This window comes from Octopus bimaculoides, chromosome 10, assembly GCF_001194135.2.
Source record: "Octopus bimaculoides isolate UCB-OBI-ISO-001 chromosome 10, ASM119413v2, whole genome shotgun sequence".
NCBI lineage: Eukaryota > Metazoa > Mollusca > Cephalopoda > Octopoda > Octopodidae > Octopus > Octopus bimaculoides.
The window spans coordinates 57,728,892-57,739,121 of NC_068990.1; positions in this window are offsets into that span (position 1 = coordinate 57,728,892).

Consider the following 10,230-nt stretch of genomic DNA (forward strand, 5'->3'; position numbering starts at 1 on the left):
ATATATATATATATTTGTGTGTGTGTGTATACATATATATAATTTGGAGAGAGTTTATTCAAGTGTATCAAAACGCAAACGTAAAAACAGTGGGAAAACGATATTGTAGATTGTCGTATAGATATCATTCTTCCACTCCTCCAGATGATCGAATCCCTAAATAATTTTGTGTATGTGGAGTTAGTCCAGGTCACAAATCGAATTTCAAAGATAAGGGCTGCGTAAAAAAAGCACTGACGAAGGTCAAGATCTTAGAAATTGTACGGGGAAGACTTCGCTTTGAATCGTTCATCATGAAGGAAAGTAGTGCATGAAAGGAAGGAATTCGAGCGAAATTGAGCCAAATACGAAAGCTTAAGAGGAATGTTCGCTATAGTCTTGATATTAATTTGTTTGCGCGTGTTCTCGCACATCCCGATTTAACATATAACAAACGTATGTGTGTCAATAAGTCGTCAGAGAAATCTCACACGCAGGGAAGTTATTACCTATGCATTATGTGACATCTCTAATTGCAGTACTTGCAGCGTGGAAGTGTCGAAAACAATGTGCGCCAGGAGGTGGATTAAAACGTCTTATGAAAGTTCACAGAAACAACATTCTAACATCTACTGCAAGAGGCGCCCATCTTTACTGCATGTGTACGGAAGTGTGTAAGCCTCTAGCAGGTGTGAACAGCCACTTTAGTGCTGCTCTTGTTTCACAGTACAAACAGGTGAATGCATTACAGTTGTAACTATCATATATGTGTCTATGTATGTGTATGTATACATATATGTATATGTATGTGTATGTATATATATATATGTATGCGTGTGTGTGGGGAGTTGTGTCCACATACACACGCACATCCATAGGTACTTATATACATATGAGTGTATGTGTAGTTTAGATATATGCAAGCGTGTATTCATATATGTATTTAATTACTTTTGTATACCTTTAAAAGTATTTGCTACTGTTACTAGATAATCCGTCACAAAACGGAATACAATAATCGTTTCTGTAACCCTTTTAGTATTGTTGTACCTTGTTGTTATTGAACCTAACTCTTGGGGTTATGCCTCATTTCCATCTGGCAAGCATTGTTAATTAGAGCTGGTTTCTGTCTTAACTTTAGCAAACATATTTGAATTCCAGTTAGTTGTGCTTATTTAACATTCAGAGCTGCATAAAACTTCCACAAATGGAATTCGTTGGTTCAATGGTCAGAACAGTCAGTTATCGTTCGGTTCTGATTGAAGATGTAACATCGGATGTAGTCTCACTAGTGAAAATGATACAGCGCCGACAAATTCTGGGCATTCAGTGTTTGGACGATGAGCAATCGGCTTCAGAGCATGTCACTCAATGATACGCTCTATCGACTGAGGCGGATTCTGATCAGCAGCTAGTCAGTTGAGAAGAGACGATACAGAAATTGCCAAGGCATAACATTGATTGTAGCCAAAACCGCTATCGATCCTCTTTTCAATGATGGGTGTATTGTGTATTTTGTTTACTGACATGAAGCCAGTATGTTGATCTTCTCCTTAGAATGCGGAAGAGCATTTCAAGTAATAAATACGTACTTCAACAAGTAGGATATTTACTTTTGTCTTCAGCTGAAATAATATTTGCTAATTCTATCATTAACTTTCATCTAAGCTATTAAGAAATAGCTATTTTCACAAAATAGCAATATTGAATATTGGAAAAGCTGCTAGCATGAAGCTATGTCTTTTTTCTCTCTCTTAACCAAGTAAGAATGTTTTTCAGTGTCTCCTCCAAGACTGATGCTAGGATGCGCGGAAATAAGCCTTCAACGGAAAACGTGGTTCGAATGCTTGCGACAAAGTGTGTTCATTAATAAAGGTATCCATAGGGGAGGGACAAATAGTGGAGTTAAACCGATTAAGGGATAAAATGTACCATTCTGAAAATATCCTTCAGACAGGCTTGCACCCACACTTAATCTACTAAATTTCTCTTACTATAAGTTTATTAGACCCGACACCACAATAGACGTTACTCCATCAAGCTAAGAGAAACATAATCCAAATTATGAAGATGTGAAGCCAACTTCCTAACCACACATCCACGACATACTTGCACTCATAAAATTTATTTTTTCTATAAGCGCCCAAGGTATATTCGTTAGCGGACTCGACCTTATATCATGTTTCTGCCAAGATTGTCTGGTGTAGTTTCACTTTCCTTCAAGAGTCGCACATGGGAGGATTTGAATTCTGTATTTCAATCTACAATACTGCAGTTCCTTCTGAAACCGTAAACATTTTAAAAATAAAGTAGCACCAAACCAGCGCGCCGGCAGAATCGTTAGCACGCTGGACAAAATACTACTTAGCGGCATTTCGTCTATCGTTACGTTGTGGATTCAAATGCCACCGAGGTCGCTTTTGTTTCTCATACTTTCCGGGTCGATGGAATAAGTACTAGTCGAGCACGGGGGTGAGGGTGGGGGTCGATGTAATCGATTTATGCTCTCCCCACTAAAATTTCAGACCTTGTGCCTATAGTAGAAAGGTTCAATTAGAGGAGCACTAAACTGCGTTGAATTAAATATAGTGATGTAGAGTTGAATTAAATATAGCGATTGTACAGTAACATTTATTTATACAGCATATACCAAGCATTCTCGATGTAGTGGATTCTGCAATTTAATAGCAAATTGGTTTAAGCACCGGTGAAATTCAGCGACAATACAACGACTTGATTCGAACCTTGAGTTCTTCAGTTAGCACAGAAAAGTTTTCTAGCATGATATAGGAGCATTTCTGAAATGTAAAGTTATTTCCGTCAGATAGGTACCATATTCACCTTCGATACCATAAGATAAACATTCAATATCAGAACTGCTTTGGTATTTAAGGAATTATTTCAACGTTCAATTGAAAAGATTAAAGTGAATAATATGGATTGCGACTTTAGGATTAACAATAAAGCTGTTTAAGTATCTCAATGAATACGCCGTTATCGGCATATACTGCTAAACTCAAAAATATTTCCTGTAAGAATGACAAACCGCACTATTCACTTCGAATCACACGTAATGTGTATATATAATACATACGCACACACGCGCACACACACATATATACACACACAATACACACAAACACACGTATAGGTATTCAGAGAACTGTATGCAGACGTACTTATGTATGTAAACAAAATTACATATATAGATACATACGTACGTACATACACACAGATTTCCCTCTCACTCACTCTCTCTCTCCTTATATATATATATATATATATATATTAATTTATGCACACACACAAATACCTACGCACATGATCATATATGTGTATATGTATAAATACATATTTGTGCGTGCGCATGTATGTATGTATGTATAAGAAAACTTTATACTATAGAATAATTCGAATCACCAGATATTACGACATAAGGTGAAGAAGTGTATGAGCTGTTTCCTTGAAGATACGTCCCAAAACATAATGTACAGATTATGTTATTTCCTGGAGTAAAAGCATTAGACTGAAATGGAATGTTTATACCTAAAGAATTCTTCGCTAATTGAATCTTAACATCATCTTATGGCATGACATATATTTCATTAAACTGGCTGTACACATTACAGGAATTTAGATATGATTTTATTTAAAGATTTGTTTTATTCATTATAATTCTTGATATACAGATAATTCCTGATATACAGAGAATGGTTCAATGGCATAACAACGAATTGGCTGCTCTATACTATAAGAATGAGTGTTGGGGAATTTCTATTTGTAATTTAGCGGAAATTGATGTTGATTTCAGTAGCGTTATAGTAGCATTTTTAATTCTCTTTCCCGATCGACGAAGTTAGAATATATATCTAAATCAGCTGTTAGTGTTTCTGTTATGATTATCATGAACGATTCATTTTTATTTGGATAGGATGTTAATATACTGCTAGTTTATTAAAAAGGGTTGATTCTTGCAAAATTCAACAGAAGACCTATGAGACTTAGCATACATCTGTGAAGTAATAGACTCATTCCGGCATCCTTGTCCGAGTTATTTCTCCACATTTGATAAACTTGGATTTATTTTACCTGTATCCGAATAAAAAGTGGTTATACCTAATTCGAACTAAAGGCATTCTCTCTCTCTCTCTCTCTCTCTCTCTCTCTCTCTCTCTCTCTCTCTCTCTCTCTCTCTCTCTCTGTCCCTCCCCCTCACACACAAGGGTTTTATTTTTGTTGTTTGATATCCATTTCAGAACTTTTGTCTCAGTTCCTAAACAGCCAACCACATATAACTATAAAAAGTGATATCAAACCCTCTCAAATAGCATTTTAAAATTCAGAGGGTTTAATGCTTAGTGAAGCTTTTTGGTGTTAAACTGATGTGATGTAGAATGTTTTCCGTATAGCTTTACATTTTATCCCAAGTCACAGTCTCAAAAGCATATCAATTCACATACATTAGTTGTTTAATTCACTTCGTTACTTATACATTTTAAATGCGTAAACCTCTTCGAAAACGAAAATACTTTTATGGTTGGTTTCCCGGTTTATATATTTTCATTTTTGCTGGGTGGGTATGCCGGTCCGTCGCAAAATTATTTATTCTGCCGGCTGAATAAACTGGAGCAACGTGAAAAGGAATATTCTGGTGAAGAACACAATGCGTTGCCCAGTCTAGGAATCGAAGTCCACAATCTTATGATTATGAATCCAACACCCCTTACCATTAAACCACAGGATTACAATACAATTTAAGAAATATATTTTTCAAAAAGATTTTTAAAGTAGAACGTAAATAAAGTGAGTGTCATATGAATTTACTAGTTCTCTATATAGCAAAATGTGTACTTGAAAGTTTCCAGGGAGAGGGCATTACTTGAAGACTATTGGAAAACTTAAACCACAAGGACGTTAAATATATCACAATTCTTCCGATAATTTTTTAAAATTAGTTCAATATAAAGACTTAGCAGTCTTTCGTACACCTAACGTAAAGGAATTATAACAACTGTTCTTTACACGAACTATAAAATTTATAATGCTTAAGGCATATTTAAGCGTTTAACAGCTAGTAAACCGTTGAAACAAAAGTATTATCGACACAAACTCATGGATACCAGCTGCCAATAACGAGCTACTTTAATTGACTTCAATCTGCCTTACAAAATGATAAATAGTTGCAGAATAGAATTTAGGGTTGCAATGGAATAAGTGGGAGATGTCTTTATCTTTACACCTAGATTAAGGGAAATTTTTAAAACTGTCTTCCTTAGTGTGTTTCTTAATTTTATTTGGAGATAATCCAATCAGAATATGTCATCATGGGGAAATGATCATTGTCAGAGAAATTATTAGAATAATAGAGATAATAGTCTTAACATTTTAAACATGTTCATATTAACTAAATTGTTTTATAAACTCCATTGAACAAGTCATCCATTATAGTTACTTGTATTCCAGTGCGTGCGTATAAAGGACATGCACACATACATTCACTTTTATTGTTATATAATTCGGTAAATCAATTAAAGAACATTGTTTCTGCTGTTGCTGAAAGTATAGAAACTATATCATCATAAGTACGATTGTCGACACAAGTAAAGCAACGATAGAGGCCGAGTCATCAGCCTATAATATGTTTTCTGTGTCCGTCAGTTTTTAATTCAATTTCGTGATTGATTTTCAGATGATATTTCTCACGTGACACCCGCGAAACGTTTAAAAGTCTTTCAGTTTCCTCTAATCTTATTGTGCATGCATAAATATGTAAAGCTGACAACGTTGTTAACAACAACAATAATAATAGGACTGGCAAAGTACTTAGAAACAAAGAGTGAAGACTACTGCATGTAGTAAAGCAACACGAGGCGACAAAATACAAAACAAAAACAAACTACACTGACCTCGGATGACAATATAGCAGAAATGGTCAAAGAGACAAAAAACAACATGAAAACTGAATTACAAAAGATACTGAAGAAAAAATGGAGAGAAAAATCACTTCATGGCCAATACCCTTAACAGAGAGGAAACGTGCTTCAACACTAAATGCAGAATGTGAAACCAGTACAATGAGACAGTTGAACACATCATCTCGTGCTGCCCAGGCCTTGAAAATTTTGAATATGTATACAGACACGACAAAGTAAGCAGTTATATCCAATGGACAATATACCAACATGACAACATCAAAACTGACAACAGGTGGTGTAAGGATGTGCCAAGCAAGGTACATGACAACAACCAGGCCAAAATCATCCGGGATATGCCAGTGCAAACCGACAAAGCAATAAAAGCTAATCGCCCAGACAGTATAGTCAAGGATTGGTGGGAGGAGAAACACCTGCTTACTTAGACATTGCAGCATCTTCTGATCAAAATTTTGTCAAAAGAGAAGTGGAGAAATTTTCAAAGTACAAAGACCTCGAAATTGCAGTATTCAAAATGTAGGGCATAAAGATAAAAACAATACCAATAATAATTGGAGCATTGGGCTTGATAAAAAACATATGAACAAAAATATAGAATCAATACCTGGATCCTCAACATTGCACATTGTCCAAAAAATAGCTCTGCTAGGAACAGCCCACACTCTACGCAAGACACTATGACTGAATAATACAACCAAAACCAAACAATCCACAAATACCAGACATTCTGTTCAGCATTTACCCAGTGAAATAAACTTCCACCAGCCATCCAGAAAACCAAAGCATTACACACTCAACATACATACAAGCAATAAAATGACAAAAGACTGCACCACATCTCAAGAGAAAGAACAAAAACTAGCACAATACAGTACCGGGATGAGTTTTCACACTTCCAGCAGCAGAAAAGAAGACACAATGCTGCACACACCCCAACAACACGGAGGTGTAGCAGGTGATGCTGTAGAAATTTGCCTCAATCTACCAAATATTGAATAGTTATTTAATAATAATAATAATAATAATAATAATAATAATAATAATAATAATGATAATAATAATAATGATAATAATAATCTTTTCTACTGTAGGCACAAGGTCTGAAGTTTGGGGAGATGGGGTAAGTTGATCACAGCGCCCCCAGTACTTGACCGATACTTAATTTATCGATCCCGAAAGGATGAAAGGAAAGTCAACTTCGGCAGAATTATAACTCAGAACGTAGCGGCAGACGAAATACCGCTAAGCATTTTGTTTGTTTGTTTTATTTTTAAACCTGAGACAATGCCAAATTTTGTTGACAATTTATAACTGGCTGATTCGAATCATGTTCTTTCCTTCCTACCGGATACTTATTTTAAGGACTATGCAATTGATATAGTAAATTTGACTTCTACATAATTTGTTCAGTAATGAACCGAACAAAATAGTGAAAATTATTAAGTCTGCTTCCCATCCTATTCTCTTTTACTAACACTGAATCTGAATCTGTATCCTACATCTTTGCTACTTTAATATTCTATCAACATTTCTATTAAGGTGGCAACGTTTTTTTTTACTGTTGAATTATTTGCTTGATCTGTTTATGAATGTTAATACCGTTTGTATATGTTGTTTCAATTTATATGTAAGTGAGTGTGTGTGTGTGTGTGTACTGAATCAGTGCGTAACGATGTGTTTGTTTTAGTGAGCGTGTGACGTTTGTTTTCTGAGTTAGTAAAGATTAGCTAGTTTACCATTAATGTTTCAAGGCTGGAGTGGATAGGTATTAGAGATAGATAGGTAGACAGACAGACAGACAGACAGACAGACAGACATATAGATAGATAGATAGATAGATAGATAGATAGATAGATAGATAGAGAAATAGATAGATAGATAGATAGATAGATAGATAGATAGATAGATAGATACCTGGCTGGTTCGCTTTATGATACATGTTACATGTGTGATAGTGCTCAACTTATAGTTGGCTATTGGCTTGCGTAGAACGGAGCACTATCAGGCTTCCTAAAGGACACTTGTATTATCGAGGTCAAGTTGAACATGACAAAGAAACAGTTTTCTTTCGGCAGATTCGTTTCAGCTATCATCTTCATGCTAAATGTATTAAATATTACAATGATTCGATATCTGAAAGTGTCAACCGTTCACTTGCCAGTTCCTTCAATATAGTCCCAACTATCATTACTACTTTCTGTCAAGTTAAAGAAGAATTGGCTGTCTAACTAATAGCCTTCCTTAGAGCTCAAATACATCTGTTCCATTGTTCTTGATTCCGTAGATGCACTCATTAAAAAGAAATCCGTCTAACCATGCGATGCAAGAAATAATATATATTTCCTTCCAAACTTCTACTTATTATGAGTAAGAAACGACATATTACTGTCTATAAATCTATGACATTTATATTAGTACAAAAATTAAAGACCTTCCCAAGTTAATATTCTGTCACAAATATTGTGCTTCTCATAGCTTGCATTTAAATCTTAATGGATTTCAATTTACGTTCCATTTCTATTTGCACATTTATTACGTACAATGATGAGCTGGCCTACACATTGTACTAATTTACAGCCATAGGTAGTCCATTTTAAGTGTTTTGCCTCTCACTAAGTACTCTAGAGGAAATATGATACAAACTCCTAATTCTTATTGTTAATGTCTGATGCAATATCGATACAACCAGATGAAACTTGTCCCCTTTAGAGGAAGTAAGAACCAGCGATACCGAGGTGCATCCGATAATCGACTTATTCATATAATTGCAGAAGAATTTGTGCCAAGATAGAGTCAGCTTGAGTAAATCCTTTTGCCAGCTAGACAGACACGATGTGATGAATTTCAAAACGAGAACCTGACGAAATACTTGCTAACTAGCTGGAACCGCGTATATTCCACGGAGTGGGCAATCTTTATGACATTCTTATATTGCATATTTAAAAAATAATTTCCGCTACTACGGAAATTATTCAGTAGGTCGCACTGAAAGCATTTTTCGACGCAGAGCAATACTTCCTGGTGCGTATGTTACTTTAAGATAATTTCTACTCAAACATCATTCTTGTCATTAATGGCTGTTTATGATCGGAGTGGATCAAATCAAAATCAACAATCTACTTGTTATGAATGCAATTATATAATTTAAATGTGCTTTTGTGTGTGTGTGTGTGTGTGTGTGTGTGTGTGTGTGTGTGTGTGTGTGTGTGTGTGTGTGTGTGTGTGTGTGTGTGTGTGTGTGTGTGCGTGCGCGTGTGTGTGTGCGCGTGCACAAGAGAGAGAGAGAGAGATTTCCTTATATAAACAAATGTATACATTCACTTAAATACGCTCTTTATATAACTGTAAAGTAAACATGAACTACATGGTGCAGATATGCTAAAACCAGAAATTGTGATATGTCATAAAAATCCACTATAGTCACCCAAGCAAACCTACCAATATAAAAGTTAGTGAAAAAAACATCAGCAAACTAATAATTCACAAATGTAATAACTTAGAAACTAATATTTACCCTTAAGTTCATTTTATAGTCATTAAAAAGCTCTCTATATATGTTCTGGATTTACATGGCTTTACCACTAACTCATGTGGTAACTTGAACCAAACAAGAGCAATCGCAAACAGACAGAACGTAGAGCACGTGCTAACTTACAAACGGAGTGACAAGCAGATTTATAATATAAGTATGCAGATTTACTGATAATTACAGCAATGAAGTACGTCAGTTTGTGCCATATTTAGAGGTAAGTGGTGTTGACTGGCAGAACCAGTATAGTGTAGTAGTTTACATGCGGTCTTTCGCGTTTTATCGTTTGAAATCTGGCCGATGTAAATATTTTAATTTATCGTTCCAGGATCAATAAAATAGAGAACCAGTTGAGTATCAAAAGCAATGTAATCGGTTGGTGCTCCCGAATTTGTATCATTATACCCCTATCACACTTCGTACCTGCGAATAGTGGATTTATGCTATGATGTAATGTATAAATGCAGCAATAAAGTGCTACCGAAACAACTGTATAAATTTTAACCATTGCTTGTTTTCTTTTATACCTAGTTCTTTTACGTTACTGTGAAGTTAATGCTATGATACCTAGCTAGTCCTGGTGTCCTACGTGTTGATGCCCCTAGACTCTAATGAATCTTAAATAATTTGTATGTGTGTGTGTATGTATGTGTGTGTGTATGTATGTGTGTGTATGTATGTGTGTATGTATGTGTGTGTATGTATGTGTGTGTATGTATGTGTGTATGTATGTGTATGTGTATGTATGTGTGTGTGTATGTACGTGTGTGTGTATGTATGTGTGTGTGT